This window comes from Pelophylax lessonae (genome assembly GCF_965119305.1).
Source record: "Pelophylax lessonae genome assembly, chromosome: 9".
Taxonomy (NCBI): Eukaryota; Metazoa; Chordata; class Amphibia; order Anura; family Ranidae; genus Pelophylax; species Pelophylax lessonae.
The window spans coordinates 26,025,214-26,049,310 of record NC_138776.1 but is presented as its reverse complement, the minus strand read 5'-3'; positions in this window follow the sequence as shown (position 1 = coordinate 26,049,310).

The window sequence follows — 24,097 nt, the reverse complement described above, 5'->3', positions numbered from 1 at the left end:
GTACGGTGTCTGAATGGATACACGGAGCTGCAGCTCAGCTGGGATTCCCCCATAGCAAACTGCTTGCTGTGAGGGGAACTCAACAGCAGGGAGGGGCCAGGAGCTCCAGCCAAGGACCCGAGAAGAGGAGGCTTGTGCAATACCAACTGCACAGAGGAGGTAAGTATAACATGTTTGTTACTTTAATAGAAAAAAACAAGACTTTACAATCACTTTAATATCACAAAGACTAAAACTGTGTGTCAGTCCATTTATAACAGCTTGAAAACATCTGTTGTGTATTTACATTATGGGACTAGCAGGCTGATGCAAACAAAAGTAATGTGGGAAAAAAAAAAAATGGAGACTTTAGTATTACTTTAACTACTTCCAGTCCACGCTATAGCCGAAGTACGGCTGCAGCGCGGATGGGAATTTCCGGGAGGCCGGCTTTAAACAGCCTCCCAGTGACAGGCTCCCCGCATGCTCCCGCGAGCGCGCATCGGGGAAAATCTGTGTTGGCCGTGTCCCTTGGACACAGCCAATCACAGATCGTGGTGAATGGCCAATCACAGCGGCCATTCACCACGTGATCGGACCGTCCAATGAGAGATGATCTCATATGTAAACATATGAGATAATTTCTCATCGTCAGCGCTCCTTCCTCACACAGAGACTGCGTGTGAGGAAGAAGCAGAGCCGATCAGCGCTTAGGGGACAAAGAAAAATGTAATCAGGGCACTGATCATCAGTGCCCTGATTACAAAAGAGGTAAATAAAATAACACAAGTGCCCACCATCAGTGCCCATAGTGCTGCCAGTCAGTGCCCATCAGTGCCTGCTCATCTAGGTACTGATGGGCACTGACTAGCAGCACTATGGGCACTGAGTGTGGGCACTAATGGTGCTGCCCATCAGTGCTCATCAGTGCCGCCTCTCAGTGCCCATCAGTGCCCAGCAGTGCCACCTCTCAGTGCCCAGCAGTGCCACCTCTCAGTGCCCATCAGTGCCACCTATCAGTGCTCATCAGTGCCGCCTATCAGTGCTCATCAGTGCCGCCTATCAGTGCCACCTATCAGTGCTCATCAGTGCAGCATATTAGTACCTCCTCATCAGTGCCACCTCATCAGTGCCCATAAGTGCCACCTCATCAGTGCCACCCGTCAGTGTCCATCAGTGCCACCCATTAGTGTCCAGCAGTGCCGCCTCTCAGTGCCCATCAGTGCCGCCCGTGAGTGCCGCCTCTCAGTGCCCAGCAGTGCCACCTCTCAGTGCCCAGCAGTGCCACCTCTCAGTGCCACCTATCAGTGCTCATCAGTGCTGCCTATCAGTGCTCATCAGTGCCGCCTATCAGTGCCACCTATCAGTGCTCATCAGTGCGGCATATTAGTACCTCCTCATCAGTGCCCATAAGTGCCACCTCATCAGGGCCACCCGTCAGTGTCCATCAGTGCCACCCATCAGTGTCCAGCAGTGCCGCCTCTCAGTGCCCATCAGTGCCGCCCGTCAGTGCCGCCTCTCAGTGCCCATCAGTGCTACCTATCAGTGCTCATCAGTGCCGCCTATCAGTGCTCATCAGTGCCGCCTATCAGTGCCACCTATCAGTGCTCATCAGTGCGGCATATTAGTACCTCCTCATCAGTGCCACCTCATCAGTGCCCATCAGTGCCGCCTCATCAGCGCATATCAGTGAAGGAGAAAAATGTATTTATTTTCAACATTTACTCGCAGAAAATAAGAAAAACTTTTTTTTTTTCAAAATTTTCTGTCTTTTTTCTTTTTTTTTGTAAGAAATAAAAAACCTAGAGATGATTAAATACCACCAAAAGAAAGCTCTATTTGTGTGGAAAAAATGATAAAAATTTCATATGGGTACAGTGTAGCATGACCGCGCAATTGTCATTCAAAGCGTGAGAGCGCTGAAAGCTGAAAATTGGCCTGGGCAGGAAGGGGGTGAAAGTGCCCGGTAGGCAAGTGGTTAAGCTCCAGCTTGTGTGTCAGAAGAAAGAACAGCTGCTTCTGCACACAGTCATATTTTATGATGTATCCTAAACACTACAACATATAGATAAAAGGTAATAATTAATTCAACTGTGAAATACAACTTTATGGCAGAGGTGGGTGTTATTTTTTTTTTCCACGGTGTCAGTAGTATGCAGGGCTGCCGCTAGAAATCCTGGGGCCCCATACAGCCTACCTGACAGGGCCCCCCCCCCTTCCACTGAAAATATCAAAATTATATTATCACCCCCTCCCCCAATCCCTCTTCCTAGCAGAAATCACTCCCAATCACCCCTCACAGTGCAACCCCCCAAATCCCTCCACAAATTCACAACCCCATCCCCGTACAGAGTGCAGGGGTCAGGAATACGTTCAGGAGAATGCTAGATACAGAATGCAGGGTTCTGGAGTGCATTATGCACAGGGTTCAGGAGAGTGCTAGATAGGGAGTAGTGCCTTACTAAGCTGACCAAGATTTCTCATAGATGCAAATGTTAGACAGGGAGCAGTGCCATACCAAGGTGACCAAGATTTCCCATTGAGGCCAATGTTAAAAATCGGGATCAGTGCATACCAAGCTGTACATAGTAGCGAATGTACGTAAATGCCTCTGTACTGCACCTCTTCCCAGCTGCTACAACCTCTGCAACACACACACCTCTCCTCTGCCCTTATCTTCCCCAAAGGTCCCCCATCTTCCACATGATTACCTTTCTAAAATACCTTTCTGTTGCTGGCTGCCATATCTTCCTTCTCCTTCTTCCCTATGCAAGTGTTGCTTGACACAGGGGGCGGGTCTGAGTAGCAGTCCCGCCCATTACCGACATCACAGCATGAATTTGACAGGTGCAGTCTCTCATGGTGGCTGCATAGTGCACACCCAGCTGGTTTGTTAGCCAATCCCTGGCTGTTCTAGAAGGTAACATTTATCACCAGAATTATGCCGGACAAAGCCTCTGTACAGCGGGACAGCGGGACAGTCCTGCCCAGGTTGCAGAGTTGTATAAAGTACTCAAAACCCATACTCGAGTAAAAGTGCAAGTGCTCGATCAAAAAGTGACTTGAGTAGAAGTACTAAAGTATTCAACATTTTTTGTACTTAAGTATTGCTAGTAGTTTTTTTAAAAATGTTGCTACTCAAGTACTGAAAGTAAAAGTACCAGTAGTTTTGAAAAAAAAAATTACTACTCAAGTACTGAAAGTAAAAGTACAAGTACTGTGTTATGTAGTTATTAAAGAAAGAAGTCAAAAGTTTGAACATCATATTGTTTTTTATTATTTCAAATGCAGCTTTTATTTATACATACAGTAGCATTTATTTTCCTATGCGCTGATAATACACATGTTTTGAGCTTCATGAAACCTGCCATCTACTGTTCTGGCAGTGGTAATTTTTATAATAGTAACGAGTAACTATGCAGCACAAAAAAAAAATATCGGAGTAGAAGTAATGAAATCATTGAAAAAATGTAGTGAAGTAAAAGTGGAAGTAGGGGAATAAATTCTACTCTAGGAAAGTACAGATACCGCCTTTCCGTACTTAAGTACAGTAGTGAAGTAGTTCTACTTAGTTACTATACATCTCTGCCAGATTGGGAGGTATGCTGTCATCCTACCGATCTTCCTGCTGTCCGGGCCCCCCTATGTGCCGGGGGCCCCATACAGGACTACTGGCTCTACCCCCCCTGATGGCGGCCCTGGTAGTATGTGACATTGAAGTCAATCTTCACAGCATTCTTTTGACATATCCATCTGTGTTGTGTAATACAGTCCTCAGCGTAATAATCACCGTATTGCTGCGACAATACAAAATTTCCTGAGGATTCCTTTGCTGGCTGAAACCTGATAATAACAAACATATCCAGTCATTATGACTATCCATCATCTGCTGAATAAACAACACTCTAGTAGGAATAAATGAACTGCATTAAAAAGACATTGGTCTGCAATTAACGGCTAAGAAAGTACTGTAGAAAGTAAAATGTGACATGGCATTGTGGCAGGGCATAGGGGGAGTTTATACTACCAGCTTTGTAAAATCGGCAGTTTTAATTGCACCAGTAAGATTTTAAGGTGTTCTTAAAGTAATTATGTGCCCAGGCTAGGCGCACTAAAGTGTTTGCATATTCTGAATAAGCAGCAAAAGCACTTTAAAACAAGCCTTCATTCATCTCTGTAGTTGTAGGTGTTGTGGAAAAATCGGTCTTTAGATTTCACAGCAAAGGCACTGAAATCAGTTTTTTTCTTCGTTAAAAATAACAAACATGTTATACTTACTTCCTCTGTGTAGTTGGTTTTGCACAGAGCAACCCGGATCCTCCTCTTCTCGGGTCCCTCTTCTGTGCTCCTGGTCCCTCCCTCCGACCGAGTTTCCCCACAGCAAGCAGATGGATCTAGAGGGACCTCAGGTAAGTATTAGGGGGGGGGGGCTGCAGCACACAGAAGGCTTTTTATCTTAATGCAAAGAATGCATTAGGATAAAAAAAAAAACCTTCTGACTCTACAGTCAAACTTTTTTTTCACCTTAATTAATTTCCTGTATTGAAGTAAAAGGAAACCCCACTAATGCCTCGTTTCCACTGAGCGGATCGGTTCGGGTCAGTTCGGTTCGGTACGCTAATTTGAGTGTTTCCATTATGAAAGTGGCCCATACAACCGAACCAAACCGCACCATTCCTGGTCCTGCTTCAGATGTAGGGCCATAGGAAATGGTACGGTACGGTTAGGGCGGAGCTACTGGCGTCACACGATAGAGTCCTCTGATTGGCGGACAGGAAACCACCAATGCTCACGTCAAATGAAAGAGCAAAACAAACACCTCATTTGGTGTAAACCCCGCATGGTCCCTGGTGGCCCGACTTGCAGTGGAAACGCTCACCTGAATAGACCGGACCATTCTAACCCTTCCAAACTGTACCGACCCGAACCGTTCCGCTCAGTGGAAACGAGGCATAACTGTTCCTTCACATCCCTAAATCTCACTCCTGTCACTATTCCAGCACTATCCCTGCTACAGCACCACTCCTCTCACTTCCTGGGCACACAGGAGACACTGAAAGTAGCAGTGGCCATGAGTTCACCCCCATCAGCTCACAGCTCACCCTCTCCCCCCCACTCTTCACAGATCAGTCCCCCTCTCCACATGTTGTCTTCTCTTCTCTCGTCCACAGTTTACCTTCTCCCCCCTCCACAGATTAGCCTTTCTTCTCTTGTCCACAGCTTACCCTCCCCCCTCTCCACAGCTCACCCTCTCCCCCGTTCTCAACAACCCCGCCCCCTCCACATGCTACGTCTCTTCCACAGTTTACCCTCTCTCCCCTCCACAGGTTACCCTGTCTCCCCTCCACAGCTTACCCTCTCCCCCTCACTCCACAGCTTACCCTTTCCTCCTTTCTCCACAGATCACTCTCTCACCCCCATCCACAGCTCACCCTCTCCTCCTATCCACAGCTCACGCTCTCGTCCCCACTCCACAGATCACCCCCCCTCCACGGGTTACCTTCTCTTCTCTCCTCCACAGTTCACCCTACCCCCCCCCTCTCCCCCATTATCAACAACCCCCCCGCCCCCTCCACAGGCTGCTTCTCTCTTTCACAGTTTACCCTCTCCCCCCTCCACAGGTTACCCTTTCTTCTCTCGTCCACAGCTTACCCTCTCTCCCCCTCTCCACAGCCCCCCCCTCTCCTCAGCTCACCCTTTCCCCCTCTCTTCACAGATCACCCTTTCCTCCTGTCCACAGCTCAACCTCTCCCCCCCACTCCACAGATCACCCACCTCCAAAGGTTTTCTTCTCTTCTCTCATCCACACTTCACCCTCTCCCACCTTTCCACAGCATACCCTCCCCCCTGTCCACAGCTCATCCTCTCCCCCCTGTCCACAGCTCACCTTCTCCCCCTTGTCTACAGCCCATCCTCTCCCCCCTCTCCTCAGCTTACCCTTTCCCCCTTTTTCCACAGATCACCCCCCCACTCCACAGATCACCCCCCCTCCACAGGTTACCTTCTCTTCTCTCGTCCACAGCTCACCCTCTCTCCCCTCTCCACAGCTTAGCCTCTTTCCCCCCCCCCTCTGTACAGCTCGACCTCTCCCCCCTGTCCACAGCTCACCCTCTCCCCCCTGTCCACATCTTACCCTTTCCACCTTCTGTACAGCTCACCCTCCCCACAGATCACCCCCCCCCCCCACAGGTTACCTTTTCTCCTCTCGTCCACAGTACTCTCTCTCTCCCCCTTCCAAAGTTCACCCTCTCCCCCCATTCATAGTTGCTATCCACCCCCCCCCCAAAGCTCACCCTCTCTCCCCCTCCACAGGTCACCTTCTCCAACTAAATTCCACAATTCACCTTAGCATGCACCCCCCCCCCCCCCCATCCACACAACTCTACTTTTTACCCTCTGTCAACCTGTCACCTCTTTACACCCCCCCCCCCGATCCACCGCCTACACCCCCAGTCCACAACCACTCCTGCACCCCCATCCACAGCTAATGCTTTCCCCCTCCACATTTCATGTCTACACCCCTATCTACAGTTTACCCCTATCCACAGCTCTCAACCCCTGCATCCCCCTATCTTTCATCTCTGCACCCACAGCTCTCATCTCTGTACAAATCCCCCTGCCAAAAGCTCTCATTTTGTTCAATATATAACCCCCCCCCCCAACTCTGACCTCTGCAGGACATCCACAATTTCTCCACAGTCTTGCACAACTGACCCCCTTTCCCTCCGCAGCTCTCTCACCTGCAGTTGCATTAGAGCCATGCCACTGACTCTGTTCTATTGGGCAGAGTGGGAGACTCAGGCTACTGCAGTCTCACTACAAACGAATGGTCACTGCCCTCCACCTATAACTGGCCTTTGCAGCAAGGAGCACTGGAAGGGCAACGCATGTCAAATAAAACCAAAGAATTTTCCAAGCTTAACTTACCGTCCAGCTTGCGACCAACCAAATTATCCTAACAGTATGCGTTAAAAACAAGGGGTTTAGTCTGCACACATTTGCAAAGACATTTTTTAAAGGCAAAGTTCGTTTTTGTCTTGCTTTTGGCTGTTCTGGGTTCTACTAGTTGCAGGCTTAATTGCTTTCCCCTGATCTCAGGAAGGTTCCAGAGTTTAGTGGGTGAAAGAGGCAGACCCTCACTTGCATATTCAAACAGCCTCAACCAATCCCTTGAAGGGGTGATGGCAAGCAGGGGTCTGAGATGTGTATAAATAGGCTGGGGCCTGGAACAGCAGGGTCCTTGTTGTTCCTATGGAAGAAGAAGCAGCCTGAGGGCTGAGGCCCTCTGGGCTGATAGCTGAAGCTTAGAAGAGGCCATCTGGTTTCCAGCTTTGGCTAGAACTAGGGGACCCAGGTCCAGAGTTCCTGAAGAGCAGTGCAGGAAGTCTGCTTGTAGGCAGGTGCAGTCTGCTTTCTCCACTGTAGGTGGTGCCTGACTGGAGCGGTATCCCATCCTTTACAAGAAGTCAGGGGAAACTTGGTTTCTCTGTGGTTTTTCTGGGGGCAACATCCCGGTTGGCTTTGCTGCAATCCAGGTGACTTCTGGCGGCCATCTTTGGGTCAGCAGAGTCTTTATAAATCTCTGCCCCCAGGTTTTGGCATGCATTTTGCGAAGTGGCTAGAGTAGGGAAAGATGTTTTTATTGTCAAAGTTTATTTGAACAAGCTGAAGTTAGAAGCTGATTGGCCACCATCCAGAGCTGCAAAAGATTTTGCACTCTGCAGTTTTAGTAAATCAATCCCGGTGAGTACAAGCCTAACAGATCCCAGAGGCTGTCCTTGCTACCTTTTTGGAAAGCTCACTCTAGTTTGCTGAGTCAAGTTTTTCCTTCGCAATGGGGTCCCCCGAGTTGTAGTTCACTAGACACTGAATACAAGGGGGGGGGGGTGTCACTTTACAGTGATTTGTGGTGGTATTTCATTGTGCAATGGACTTCAAATAGTTCCTGAGGGCTAGAACCCTCCAGTCAACTAACTTTGACCCTTGAAGCCACCCTTCATTTGTCATATTATTTTTTAAACAGAATAAAAAAAACAACAAAATATATAAAAAAAAATATATATCAATAAAACATGTCAGCAATAGAACACAAGTAATGATCATATAATCAAATACACACACACTAAAACGTACTACTTTGGGGCGACCTGGGAGCAACTTGCATAGACTTCCATTATGTGAAGTCCCTGCAAGTCGCGCCGAAGTTGCGGTGCACACAGGTCGCCCCTCGAAGTCGGGTCGCGCCAGTCTGAATGGGCTGTAAAAGTATACAAACATCAGTAGCATACCAGCGTAACAGAGCACATGTTCAAAAAAGGAGAAACAAAGCTAACAGAGGACAACTATCCAGCTTGGAATACATGAATATTCAGTAAGGACCTGGAGCGTACAAAAGTGACAGAAAATCAAAAATAATTTGGAATAATAGTCGTGATGACCAACAAGCACCAAAACAATCATGAAGACCGAGCATCCATAATCAGAGCCAAGCCCAGGCTTTCTACTATTCCGAAAAGAAAGAGAGAGAGGGAAGGCTCAGAGGAGCGAAGAAACCCTGAACGGAGAATGTTGGGGCAGTCGGGGGTAGGTCCTGAGTGGAACCCATACCCAGGGTGTATGGCATCCGTGGACGGAGAAGAGGGAGTTGTCAGTGCGGGAACAACTAGGCTATAGGTGTGTGGATAGAACAAGGGGTGCTTGCCTACAGGGCCCACCCGGAGGCAAGTGTGCACCCAGCAGAGACAGGGAAGAAAGGGACTAGGAGGGTAAGGGTGGGTGGGTGAGAAGGGGGAGGGAAGGGAAAGAAAGAGAGAGAAAGAAAAAAAAAGGGGGGGAAGGGGATGGGGAATGAAAGGCAGTCCATATGAACTAAGAGGGGGACGAGGCGGTCCCATGTACAGGGGTTCAAGCTTGATCACTACATTCGTTGGAATGAGAGAATCCAAGGACAAAGACCATCATTGGCAGAGACGGGAAAATATCAGGCGTGGAAGTGTAGTGAATCCAACAAGCCCATTTTTTGTGATACTTGGAAGGAGTGTCTCTCGCAACACAGATAAGCTCTTCAATCTCAGCCACTTTTTTAATACGTAAGAGCCAATGTTTAATGGAGGGGACTTGTGTGGTTTTTCAGAGTGCAGGAATACATTGCCTAGCCGCGTTTACCATGTGTATCGTGAGGGACTTCGAGTACGTTCTGCTGGAGGTAGGGGAGTAGTGGAGGAGGTATTGGGCTGGCGTGAAAGCTAAATCGTATGTGGTCACCTGTGTGATAATCCGGCAGAGTTGTATAAAGTACTCAAAACCCATACTTGAGTAAAAGTACAAGTGCTCGATCAAAAAGTGACTTGAGTAGAAGTGGAAGTGCTCGATCAAAAAGTGACTTGAGTAGAAGTACTAAAGTATTCAACAATTTTTGTACTTAAGTATTGCAAGTAGTTTTTAAAAAAATTTTGCTACTCAAGTACTGAAAGTAAAAGTACCAGTAGTTTTTAAAAAAAATGTGCTACTCAAGTACTGAAAGTAAAAGTACAAGTACTGTGTTATGTAGTTATTAAAGAAAGAAGTCAAAAGTTTATTAAAGTTAAAGTTGTTAAAGTTATTAACCACTTTACCGCTGAGTACCGTAGTACTACTGCGGCAAAGTGGCACGATCCCGTCTGACGACGTAGACCTACGTCACCAGACTCCTCCCCCTGTAGGCGGCGCTCGAGCGCCGCCGGAGGCGCGCTCCCGCTGTTTTCAGTCACAGCGGGAGTCGGGCCAGGGGAGGAGCAGCAGCGATCGCCGCTGCTCTGCCCCGATCGTCGGGGAATCCAGTTTGGAGATCCGTCCGCCTGTGTAAACAGAGCGGGCGGATCTCCTCAGTGACAGGGAGTGACAGATCGGAGTGTTCAGCATAGCTGGACATCCGATCTGTCCCTGACTCACTCAGTCACCTCCCCCCCCCCACACGTCAGTAAGCACCAGGCATACATTAACCCCTCCCTCTCCAATAAAATTAACCCCTTCCCTGCCAGTGTCATTTTTACAGTAACAGTGCATACATATAGCACTGATTACTGCAGTAATGTCACTGGTACCCCCAAAAGTGTCAAAAATGTCAGTCAAGGGTCCGATCTGTCCGCCGCCATGTCGCAGTCCCGTAAAAAAAATCGCAGATCGCCGCCATTACTCGTTAAAAAAAAAAAAACACCAAAAATGACATAAATCTTTCCCTTTGTTAGTAAACGCAATAACTTTTGCGCAAACCAATCAAAATACGCTTATTGCGATTTTTTTTACCAAACATGGGTAGCAAAAAACAAATTGGCCAAAAATTTAAAAAAAAATTGTTTTTTACATCTTTTTTGGGGGGAATTTCATATAAAAAAATGTTAAAAATTATTATGTTTTCAAAATAAACGCTATTTTTTTGTTTATAGCGCAAAAAGTAAAAATCGCACAGGTGATCAAATACCACCAAAAGAAAGCTCTGTTTGTGGGAAAAAAAGGACGTAAATTTCGTTTGGGTACGGCGTCGCATGACCGCGCAATTGTCAGTTAAAGTCGCACAGCGCTGAATTGCGATAGGTTATATAACCATAAAATGTCCATCCACAAATAGCCGCTTCCACAAGGGGATTAGAAGCAAAATCCAGCAGGAGCTACAGGGTATAAAAGATAAGAGAGGCGCCTCTAAGTGTAGCAATATGGTTCCATTTAATGAAGGTTCAACATTTAGCAACTCACATGGTTGATGATTAAAACAGGCACATCTAAGTATGCAGGCATCTGGGGTAAAGCTGTCCACATAGACTGTCTTCTGCACCGCCGACTGCCATTCTGTAATCCTGACCAGGAAGACCACCCTGCAGTAAAGCGATCTGAAAGCGAGGGGCAGCATGGAAGGGATGACGTAGATGGCGGTGCGGAGGATGGTCCTATGTAGACAGCTTTAGCCTGGATGCCTGCATCCTTAGATGTGCAAGTTCCAATCATCAACCATGTGAGTTGCTAAATGTTGTACCTTCATTAAATGTAACCATATTGCTACACTTAGAGGCGCCTCTCTTCTCTTTTATACTCAGCTGTGACTTGAGGCTACTTGTATATCAAGACATCGCTTGTATATCAAGTCAAAATTTATTTGAAAATTTTGCTTGTCTTGCAAAGCGCTCTTAAACCAAGTTACTCTCAAACCAAGGTTTTACTGTAATTGTGTTTGCATTATATCTCCTAATTTATGACTGTGGCATTTTTGTTGTGTCACGTTTAGCGCTGCACTGTTTCTTTATTTATCTTTATACAAGACATGTCGGTTGTGGTGTCAGCAGCTTATCAATTTTCGACCTCACAGTCAGCACAGTTTGGATACACATATTCTACCCTAGTTACATACTCAAACTCAAATAAGGGAAAAAATTGTTTTTAATAAATTCAAACACATTTTACAGCTCTGTAAAGGATATGGAGAGTTTATGCTTTGGTGAAATGCTTTACCCGGGTTTCCCCCATTCCCCCAATTGAATTTACAGTGCGAAACAATAATGTCAAATGTATTTTTCCTACTTCATCATTTTGTTTCCCTTCCCACACTCTGCTGTGTTTAGAGTAGAATTTATTTATCTCTGTCTCTACGGGGCGGAGTTTTTCAGGCTCAGTCTGACTTTCCTTGTACAGGCTTTTATTCAGTATACTTGCATACCTCGAGGTCATACACCCAGCACAAGATGACGGGTAAGAGCCTCCTTTTTTCTTGCACTCAGAGCAGTAGTAGTCACAGCTCTTTTAGACATACATATTGCCATTACTCAACACCGAGCTGAAGCTGTTTCTACTGAATTATATCTCAAATGAAACCAAACAATTTCTCTAAGATATGGCCTAGGGCAGGGAGCTTTTAACTGGATTATCAGTGTTATTTTATTTATTTACTTTTTTATTTATCTTTTTCTGTATTCATGTTTTTTTTTTTTCCTTTGTATTTGATCATTTATATCTGTGGCTATTCATTTATTAAAAAAAAAAGACATTTCAGAGTTACAGAAGAGTAAGACCCGGTTCACATTGGTGCGATGCGGGAAGGCTGCGAATATAAAGCGTGTTCCCGCATCGCATCCGCACCCCTGGCAGTTCACACTGCCATATGCGATACGCAGGGGGTGTCAATTAAAAGTTAACGACACCCCCAGTTGAGATTGCAGTGCGATCTGCAAGTTCGCACAGAATCGGATCGCACTAGTGTGAACCACTATGCGATCCGATTCTGCTGCAAATAAAAAAAAGGGTCCTGTGCATGTTGGGTGCGGATGCGGTGCGAATTCAGCCATAGAAACTGTATGGCTGAAATTTGCACCGCACAGAGATCGCATATAATTTTAGGAGCAGTGCGCTCCGAATTACATGCAATCTCTGTGATCGCACAAATGTGAACAAGCCCTAAAGGAGTAAAAATAAGGTACATGCTGCATATTATACAAAGCAAGGCACAATGAGATAAGCATAGTCTGCTTTTTGTCAACATGAAATATCTTAATAAACTAGTCACAGTATGCATTGGGGTTTATTTACTAAAGACGAAAAGACTGTACACTTTGCAAGTGCAGGTGCTCCAGAGCAGTGATTTTTTTAACTGGCTGGGGGCCGGATGCAACCCCTTGCCTGCCTTTATCTGGCCCTTAGGGCATAATTCCTCCCCCTGACGTCAATGATGGGGCAATAGTCATCCCACTGATACCAAAAATCGGGCACTATTCCTCTGACACCAAAGATTGGGGCACTATTCCTCCCACTGATAGAAATGATGAGGTACTATTCCTTCCACTGACAACAATGATGGGGCACTATTCCTCCCACTGATAACAATAATAGGGCACTGCTCCTCCCACTCATACCAATGAAGGAGTACTATTCCTTTCACTGACCCCAATGATTGAGAACTATTCCTCCCACTGATACCAATGATGGGGCGCTATTCCACCCACTGATACCAATGATGGGGCGCTATTCCACCCACTGATACCAATGATGGGGCACTATTCCACCCACTGAAACCAATGATGGGGCACTAGTCCTCCCACTGAAACCAATGATGGGGCACTATTCCTCCCACTGATAACTATATTGGGGCACTGCTCCTCCCACTGACACCAATGATAGAGAAATATTCCTCCCACTGATACCAATGATGGGGCACTATTCCTCCCACTGATACCAATGATGGGGCACTATTCCTCCCTCTGATACCCATGATGGGGCACTATCCCTTCCACTGACACGAATGATAGAGAAATATTCCTCTCACGGACAAAAATGAGGGGACACTGTTTTGTTCATTGACACCAACAATGGGACATTGTTCACTTCCACCAACATCAGGACATTTTCTACTCAAACTTGCCACCGTCTGGCTCCTCTAAAGTTTGGGGAATTGTAAACTGGCCCTTTGTTTAGTAAGTGTGGAAAGCTCTGGTCCAGAGCTTAATAAATGAGGGCGAGCTCTTCTGACTTCCATCATCCAACCTTGTGCGAGCACAAATGCATTTATTTTCTTCTTTTTCTTGCAAGTGATTGGGTATTCTTTGCAAAACGAAGCTTCACCTTGTAACTAAGCTCTGGAAAAGCTGCACTTGCAAAGTGCACTGTATTTTTGCCTTTTGTAAATTCACCCCATTGCTATCAATATCCATTTCCAGGCCAGTGACGTACCCATACGTCGCTGGACTTCGGATAGTTATACTGGGATGATGCCTTCAGCTACAGGCATAATCCCGGTATCATTTTTTAGAGCTGGCAGTTGGCTCTTTTGTAAAAGCAATGCTAGTGGCTAACTAGCCCCTGGATTGCTTGTAGATTGCTTTTACAAGCAGCGAGAGGGGAAATCCCCCCTGTCACCTTCTGTGGTTTTCTTGGGCTCTCCCGTCCCATTGGGAGACCCGAGCGACCAGCTGGTGCATCTACTGGCTGGTTGGTGAGCCGAACAAAGCCCGGGCCAGCTTTGATTGGCTTTCAGCTATGGTAACCCAGAAGCGATTTTCTTTGTAAATTTATATTGCTATATATCTTTGGTAAAATTATATTAGTGTATATTATTTAGTCTGTGTGAAAGTTATAGAGTCTACAAGTTATACTATGTATCATTGAAAATTGATCAATCCTGAATTACTGACTGCCTATCTAATTTTCTGAGGCCCTGATATGCCAGGAAAGTAAAAATACCCCTTTTTGGAAAGTAGACAGTTCAAGGTATTTAGTAAGAGGCATGGTGAGTTTTTTGAAGTTGTAATTTCTTTGAAAAATTAAGAAATTAAATATTTTATTTTACAAACTTTAACACAGGGCATAGGCATACATGCAATTACACACAAAAACACATTCTGCTACTCCTCCTAAGCACATGCAATTACACCCAAAAACACATTCTGCTACTCCTCCTGAGCAAGGAAATACCACATGTATGAGACTTTTTCACAGCCTAGCAACATAGGGAGGTCCAACATCCAAGGAGCACCTTCAGGCATTCTTGGGGCATACATTATACAATTTCTTGACTATCTATCACAATTTTGAAGGCCCTGAAGCACCAGGACAATGGAATTACCCACATTGTCTATGAGGCATATTAAGTTGTTTGAGCATGTCATTTTTTTCTACAGGTTTTTGGAAAATGTGGAAAGAAAATGAAAACTTATTTTTTTTGCACAAAGTTGTCAATTTATAAAGATATTTCCAACACAACATGGACATAGCAAGAATTACATGCCAACATACTTTCTCCTGATCAGAGGGTAAACAAAAGATTACCAGTGGTTTTAGTAATGCAGATGTCCACAGAGGAGAGCATTGGTCCAGGCAGCAAGCAGGGATGTGGTCAGCAACAGCAAAAAGAATCGTCCAGGCAGCAGGCAGGAGTACTGCCCATCAACAGTCTAGGGTCCGTACAGGCAGCAGGCAGAGATATTGTCAGGACAGCAAAGTATTGGTCCAGGCAGGGGGCACAAATGTGGTCAGCAACAGTCATAAGAATTGTCCTGGCAGCAGGCAGGGTCATGGTCAGCACAGCAAGACTTTTGGTCCTGGCAGTAGGCAGAAACATGGTCTGTATACAGGCCAGAGTTAGTACAGGAAGCAGGCAGAGGTGTGGTCAGTTCAAGCGGCAGGGAGAGGCATGATCAATTAACAGGCCAGGGTCAGTCGGGAGCAGGCAGAAATATCAGACTTAGCGTCTCAGTCAGGTAAGACCTGGGCATAGGGATAGAGGCTTCTTTCCACCTAAATCTCTTCAAAGCCTCTGAGCTCCAAACCCTAATCTGGGAATTACAAAACCCAGAGAAAACCAAAAACTTAGTTTATTGTAAAACTACTCTGGAGCCCCTCACATACATGGGACCCCCATGTTATCTTAAATCCCACTACTACAGTAGCAGGGCAAACTATCAGTCCAAGCGGCAGGCAAAAAAACGTGGTCAAATATGAGAAACAAACTAGACTGCAGGCAGAAGCATTGTGGATAAACACACCAGGGTCCGTTCAGGTGGCAGGTAGAGGCATGGTCGAATTCATGAGCAGGCATAGGCATGTTGAGTATGAAGCAAATGGATTGGAGATAAGGGACCTCCCAGATAGTCACAAAGGGACACACAGGTTTACAAAAAAGGAACTTTATTAAAGAGAACAATTGAAAAAAAATCACACCAATATGACCTTCACCAGACAATATAAAAGGACAAAGTTGTTATTAAAAACTAGAATAGGGCAGCTGCGCATACGTTAATCTCCACATTCACACATACATCCGGCATTAGTGGGCTCATATGAGCAGTCCTTTACAAGTGTTAATACACCTGTAAAAAAAACAGATGCCGACAAAGGTGAATCATGTTAGGCCACTGTGGGTAAGGGCAAGCATGCGCACAGTGAAAATATGACGGTCCACCCTTAAACTGGCAATATTGGAGCTTAGTTGGTAGGACTAGCCGATAATCAGGTATATGCCACTGATTCAGAGCATAGTTCATATGTAGCCTGGTATGGCATGCATTATGGGGGAGATGTGTTACATAAAAGTTCCAGCAGACAAATTGGAATGAATTTCTCACCGTTTTTGAACATCTCTGACCCCATTAGTTGCTCTTAAGGTTCGGCTTCTCAGCGTTGTGGGGGAGATGTAAACGTTTTTTAGAGTTTCGGCTGTTTTTTATATACCTTCTCTACCCAACCCCGTTTAGTTAAAATAAAGAATAAATTAAAAAAAACACACCCTTAACTTAAGAATGTTGATCAGGTTTTGGGTCATCCTCACAGCCCACCCCCCTCCAAGTGATTCCCTCCAGACGGCTTTGTTTTTAACAACATTGCATTGTTTATAGATACCATCTTTAACAGGGTTCAAGTCCTGGGGAAAAAAGTGTGGGAACTCACCCAAGATCCAACCCCAAAAAAAAAAAATTATGCTCATATATTTCACAGAAAATACAATGTAACATTTATTGTAAAGTGCCGGTTTACAAGAACATCTCCAAAATTCCCCTGCAATAAACAAATAAATATAGAACAGTTGTAACAAAATAAGTTACTTATGAAATAAACAAATAAATATATAACCTTTGTAACAAAATAAGTTACTTATGCAATAAATGAATAAATATAGAACCGTTGTAACAACAAAATAAGTTAACTTATTTGTCATAGTAACAGAATAATCACCAGAATGGGTGATGATCTTTCCCTTGCAGGGAATTTCTGACCTCAGAACCCTCTGGCTGGCCTCAGGGTGCTGGTCTGGCTGGCCTCAGGGTGCTGGCTGGCCTCAGGGTGCTGGCCTGACTGGCCTCAGGGTAATGGCTGGCCTCAGGGTGCTTGCCTGGCTGGCCTCAGAGTGCTGGCCTCAGGGTGCTGGCCTGGCTGGCCTCAGGGTAATGGCTGGCCTCAGGGTGCTGGCCTGGCTGGCCTCAGAGTGCTGGCTTGCCTCAGGATGCTGGCCTGGCTGGCCTCAGAGTGCTGGCCTCAGGGTGCTGGCCTTGCTGGCCTCAGGGTGCTGGCTGGCCTCAGGGTGCTGGCCTGGCTGGTCTGGCTGGCCTCAGGGTGCTGGTTTGGCTGGCCTCAGGGTGCTGGTCTGACTGGCCTCAGGGTGCTGGTCTGGCTGGCCTCAGGGTGCTGGCCTGGCTGGCCTCAGGGTGCTGGCTTGCCTCAGGATGCTGGCCTGGCTGGCCTCAGAGTGCTGGCCTCAGGGTGCTGGCCTTGCTTGCCTCAGGGTGCTGGCTGGCCTCAGGTTGCTGGTCTGGCTGGCCTCAGGTTGCTGGTCTGGCTACCCTCAGGTTGCTGGTCTGGCTGGCCTCAGGGTGCTGGTCTGGCTGGCCTCAGGGTGCTGGCCTCAAGGTTATGGCCTTGCTGGCCTAGGGGTGCTGTCCTGGCTGGCCTCAGAGTGCTGGCCTCAGGGTGCTGGCCTTGCTGGCCTCAGGGTGCTGGCTGGCCTCAGGGTGCTGGCTGGCCTCAGGGTGCTGGTCTGGCTGGCCTCAGGGTGCTGGTCTGGCTGGCCTCAGGGTGCTTGCCTGGCTGGCCTCAGGGTGCTGGCTTGCCTCAGGATGCTGGCCTGGCTGGCCTCAGAATGCTGGCCTCAGAATGCTGGCCTCAGGGTGCTGGCCTGGCTGGCCTCAGGGTGCTGGCCTGGCTGGCCTCAGGATGCTGGCTTGCCTCAGGGTGCTGGTCTGGCTGGCCTCAGGTTGCTGGTCTGGCTGGCCTCAGGGTGCTGGTCTGGCTGGCCTCAGGGTTCTGGCCTTGCTGGCCTCAGGGTGCTGGCCTGGCTGGCCTCTGGGTGCTGGCCTGGCTGGCCTCAGGGTGCTGGTCTGGCTGACCTCAGGGTGCTGGCCTGGCTGGCCTCAGGGTGCTGGCCTGGCTGGCCTCAGGGTGCTGGCCTGGCTGGCCTCAGAGTGCTGGCCTCAGGGTGCTGGTCTGGCTGGCCTCAGAGTGCTGGCTTGCCTCAGGATGCTGGCCTGGCTGGCCTCAGAGTGCTGGCCTCAGGGTGCTGGCCTTGCTGGCCTCAGGGTGCTGGCTGGCCTCAGGGTGCTGGCCTGGCTGGTCTGGCTGGCCTCAGGGTGCTGGTTTGGCTGGCCTCAGGGTGCTGGTCTGACTGGCCTCAGGGTGCTGGTCTGACTGGCCTCAGGGTGCTGGTCTGGCTGGCCTCAGGCTGCTGGTCTGGCTGGCCTCAGGGTGCTGGCCTGGCTAGCCTCAGGGTGCTGGCCTGGCTGGCCTCAGGGTGCTGGCTTGCCTCAGGGTGCTGGCCTGGCTGGTCTGGCTGGCCTCAGGGTGCTGGTTTGGCTGGCCTCAGGGTGCTGGCTGACTGGCCTCAGGGTGCTGGTCTGGCTGGCCTCAGGGTGCTGGCCTGGTTGGCCTCAGGGTGCTGGCTTGCCTCAGGGTGCTGGCCTGGCTGGCCTCAGGGTGCTGGTCTGGCTGGCCTCAGGGTGCTGGCTTGCCTCAGGATGCTGGCCTTGGCTGGCCTCAGGGTGCTGGCCTGGCTGGCCTCAGGGTGCTGGCTTGCCTCAGGATGCTGGCCTGGCTGGCCTCAGAGTGCTGGCCTCAGGGTGCTGGCCTCGCTGGCCTCAGGGTGCTGGCTGGCCTCAGGGTGCTGGCCTGGCTGGCCTCAAGGTGCTGGTCTGGCTGGCCTCAGGGTGCTGGCCTGGCTGGCTTCAGGGTGCTGGCCTGGCTGGCCTCAGGGTGCTGGCCTGGCTGGCATCAGGGTGCTGGCCTGGCTGACATCAGGGTGCTGGCCTGGCTGACATCAGGGTGCTGGCCTGGCTTGCCTCAGGGTGCTGGCCGGCCTCAGGGTGCTGGCTTGCCTCAGAGTGCTGGCTGGCCTCAGGGTGGTGGCTGGCCTCAGGGTGCTGGTCTGGCTGGCCTCAGGGGGTGCACTTCTGGCCTCAGGGGGTTAAATGCTGGCTTGAGGGGGCCCTCAGGGGGTTCACTGCTGCAGAAGGTGCCGTGTGAGACTTGCGTGTGTCACTCCTCTCCTCACCTCACCTCAGTCAGTCTGATTCTGAGGTGAGGTGAGGAGAGGAGATCCAGGGCTCCGCTTGACGTCACCAGAATGGGTGAAGATCTTTCTCTTTTAGGGAATTTCAGAAACAAATAGTGTTTAAAAAAGCTAAACACACAGCCCATTAGAAAATATCCCATAAACTGGAATAACGTTGCCCTTGCCATGCAAGATTATCAACTTTTCGGGATTTAGAATCATCTGCGCTGTGATGTGTGGTCAGCCATTTTGTGACGTAAAGGATCCCATAAATGCACAGGAGGGCCAATGAGACTAATAAAGAAAAGAGAAGACAGGCGTTGAATGCCAAGCCCACTCTTAATGGGTGACATCTGACAATGTAAATTCCCGTATGGGTGGGACTTTTTAGGCACGGATTTCAAAGATCAAAAATTCATGTAAAAAAGATTATTTTATTAACAAATGCACAAACAGTAATGGATATACAACGAATGTTGTTAAATTTGGTTTAAAAGCAGTTAGAGCAAGCAATAATGTATGCATAATGAAACAACTCAACCAGCAGATCCAGGCTATCCTACGCGTTTCGAGGTTTTTTGACCTCTTCATCAGGGATGATGCTGGAATCTTATCTGTAAGCGTAAAAAAAAAACATGTATAATATAACTGGCCTTGATAAATGCTATTTACAGTGCCTTTGCGAAAGTATTCAGCCCCCTTGAACTTTGCGACCTTTTGCCACATTTCAGGCTTCAAAACATAAAGATATAAAACTGTAATCTTTTGTGAAGAATCAACAACAAGTGGGACACAATCATGAAGTGGAACGAAATTTATTGGATATTTCAAACTTTGTTAACAAATAAAAAACTGAACAATTGGGCGTGCAAAATTATTCAGCCCCTTTACTTTCAGTGCAGCAAACTCTCTCCAGAAGTTCAGTGAGGATCTCTGAATGATCCAATGTTGACCTAAATGACTAATGATGATAAATAGAATCCACCTGTGTGTAATCAAGTCTCCGTATAAATGCACCTGCACTGTGATAGTCTCAGAGGTCCGTTTAAAGCACAGAGAGCATCATGAAGAACAAGGAACACACCAGGCAGGTCCGAGATACTGTTGTGGAGAAGTTTAAAGCTTCATTTGGATACAAAAAGATTTCCCAAGCTTTAAACATCCCAAGGAGCACTGTGCAAGCGATAATATTGAAATGGAAGGAGTATCAGACCACTGCAAATCTACGAAGACCTGGCCGTCCCTCTAAACTTTCAGCTCATACAAGGAGAAGACTGATCAGAGATGCAGCAAAGAGGCCCATGATCACTCTGGATGAACTGCAGAGATCTACAGCTGAGGTGGGAGACTCTGTCCATAGGACAACAATCAGTCGTATACTGCACAAATCTGGCCTTTATGGAAGAGTGGCAAGAAGAAAGCCATTTCTTAAAGATATCCATAAAAAGTGTCATTTAAAGTTTGCCACAAGCCACCTGGGAGACACCAAACATGTGGAAGAAAGTGCTCTGGTCAGATGAAACCAAAATCAAACTTTTTGGCAACAATGCAAAACGTTATGTTTGGTGTAAAAGCAACACAGCTCATCACCCTGAACACACCATCCCCACTGTCAAACATGGTGGTGGCAGCATCATGGTTTGGGCCTGCTTTTCTTCAGCAGGGACAGGGAAGATGGGTAAAATTGATGGGAAGATGGATGGAGCCAAATACAGGACCATTCTGGAAGAAAACCTGATGGAGTCTGCAAAAGACCTGAGACTGGGATGGAGATTTGTCTTCCAACAAGACAATGATCCAAAACATAAAGCAAAATCTACAATGGAATGGTTCACAAATAAACATATCCAGGTGTTAGAATGGCCAAGTCAAAGTCCAGATTTCGTTCCACTTCATGATTGTGTCCCACTTGTTGTTGATTCTTCACAAAAAATTACAGTTGTATATCTGTATGTTTAAAGCCTGAAATGTGGCAAAAGGTCGAAAAATTCAAGGGGGCCGAATACTTTCGCAAGGCACTGTACATGAAAACAACATTGTAGAGATTTCAACAAAGTCTGTACACAATAGTGATTTTCACTTACATGGTTGGTTTTCATAAAGACAGACATAGAGCTTGCTTTTTTTTTTAAAAAAACAGGAAATAGGCTGAAACCCAAACGCTGCTGTGTGTTCACAAAGTAAAGATTTTATCTCGATGCATATGTCTATAGCATAGTATAGATAAGACTGATGACAAGGATGCTCTTGAAAATACTCAGAACAGCTGGAGTCCGAATTTGCTTAGGGAAGTGGGTAAGGCAAAGATCATGCCCAGGCTGCAAAATAAAAAAAATATATAAGGGGCATTCTATAATTATGTGCTGGATGGCAAAAAAGAATTAGCCAGAGAGCACAATTTCAGCTAGCTTATTGCGGGATTTGAGCCAAGGAATTCGATCATATTGTGACCGCAAAATAGAGTTTAAAATGAAACAGGAAGGTATGCTTGAATAAAGCTATGCCATCCAATATAATTTCTCATGAAAAAAAGATGTAGTTGATTTTTAACCACTTTACCACCGGAGGATTTTGCTGTCTAACGTCCCCCATTCCGACCAGGGTTTTTTTTGCGATTTTTTTACTGCATGACTTTAACGGACAATTGCGCGGTCGTGCTACACTGTACCTAAACTAATTTGACGTCCTTTTTTTCCCACAAACAGAGCTTTCTTTTGGTGGTATTTGATCACCTGTGCAATTTTTACTTTTTGCGCTATAAACAAAAAAAAAGCGTAAATTTTGCAAAAATAACAATATTTATTTTTCACATTTTTTTATATGAAATTCCCCCCCCCCAAAAAAATGTAAAAATCAAAATTTTTTAACATTTTTGGCCAATTTGTTTTCTGCTACCTATGTTTGGTAAAAATTGCAAAAAGCGTATTTTCATTGGTTTGCGCAAAAGTTATTGCGTTTACTAACTAAGGGAAAGATTTCTGCTATTTTTTTTTTAACGCGTAATGGCGGCGATCTGCGATTTTTTTTTGCGGTACTGCGACATTGCGGCGGACAGATCGGACCCTTGACTGACATTTTTGACACTTTTGGGGTTACCAGTGACATTACTGCAGTAATCAGTGCTATACATATGCACTGTTACTGCAAAATGACACTGGCAGGGAAGGGGTTAACTTTATTGGTTAGGGACGGGTTAAGTGTGTCCCTAGAGCGTTTTTCTACTGTGATTGGCTGTGGCTACTAGTGTAGGAACAGTGATCAACGGTCCTACATAGTAGAACCGTCTGAACACTGTTTCTACACAGGAGAGAATGACAGGCGGCTTGTTTACATCAGCCGCCTGACTTTCTCCCTCTGTACCGACGATCGGCGAGTGACCGGCGGACATCGGGTCCGCCAGTCACACGCACTAACTTCCCTGTGAACGAGCCGCGGCGGGCGCGCTCTCACCCGCTATTGGCTCACAAGGAAGTGACAGGCAAGTGACGTACCGGTACGTCACTCTGCCTGGCCGGGGCTGACCACCGCAGTATATAGTCGTGCGGCGGTCGGCAACCGGTTAAGGGCCAAACTAGAAAACAATAGTTATGGCTCAGTATAACCAGTTGCATATGTAATATCCAATAAAATTCCAGGCACAATGTCCCACAAGAGCTCATAGTGAATTGTATGCTTAGATAATATGGTAGAGAACAAATAAAGTCTGAGAGGAAGCAAACAGCCACCCCCCCAAAGAGAAAACATTCTCTTACCTTGATGTTGATAAATAGTTATTTGGATCAAACGCTGCCTGGAATTTTATTGGGCCTTACATATGCAACTGGTTATACTGAGCCATAACTATTGTTTTCTAGTTTGGCCCTTAACCGCTTTACCACTGCTCACATTGCTGCTACTGCGGCAATGTGGCTCGTTATCGTCCAGCGACGTAGAGCTACGTCGCTGGACCCCGCCCTTGTGGGCGGTGCGCGCGCCGGAGGCGCGCTCTCGCTGTTTTCAGTCACAGCGGGAGTCGGGCCAGGGGAGGAGCGGCGGCGATCGCCGCTGCTCTTCCCCGATCGTCGGGGAATCTAGTTTGGAGATCCGCCCGCCTGTGTAAACAGAGCGGGCGGATCTCCTAAGTGACAGGGAGTGACAGATCGGAGTGTTCAGCATAGCTGAACACTCCGATCTGTCCCTGGCTCACTCAGTCCCCTCCCCCCACACACGTTAGTAAGCACCAGGCATACATTAACCCCTCCCTCTCCAATAAAGTTAACCCCTTCCCTCCCAGTGTCATTTTTACAGTAACAGTGCATATTTATAGCACTGATTACTGCAGTAATGTCACTGGTACCCCCAAAAGTGTCAAAAATGTCAGTCAAGGGTCCGATCTGTCCGCCGCAATGTCGCAGTCCCGCAAAAAAAAAATCGCAGATCGCCGCCATTACGTGTTAAAAAAAAAACACCAAAAATGACAGAAATCTTTCCCTTTATTAGTAAACGCAATAACTTTTGCGCAAACCAATCAAAATACGCTTATTGTGATTTTTTTTACCAAACATAGGTATCAGAAAACAAATTGGCCAAAAATGTAAAAAAAATTTTGATTTTTACATTTTTTTTGGGGGGGGGAGGGAATTTCATATAAAAAAAATGTTAAAAATATTGTTATTTTTTCAAAATAAGCGCTTTTTTTTTGTTTATAGCGCAAAAAGTAAAAATTGCACAGGTGATCAAATACCACCAAAAGAAAGCTCTGTTTGTGGGAAAAAAAGGACGTAAATTTCGTTTGGTTACGGCATCGCACGACCGCGCAATTGTCAGTTAAAGTCGCACAGTGCCGAATCGCAAAAAGTGGCCCAGACGTAAGACAGCAAAATCCTCCGGTGGTAAAGTGGTTAAAAATCAACTACATCTTTTTTCATGAGAAATTATATTGGATGGCATAGCTTTATTCAAGCATACCTTCCTGTTTCATTTTAAACTCTATTTTGCAGTCACAATATGATCGAATTCCTTGGCTCAAATCCCACAATAAGCTAGCTGAAATTGTGCTCTCTGGCTAATTCTTTTTTGCCATCTAGCACATAATTATAGAATGCCCCTTATATATTTTTTTTGTTTTGCAGCCTGGGCATGATCTTT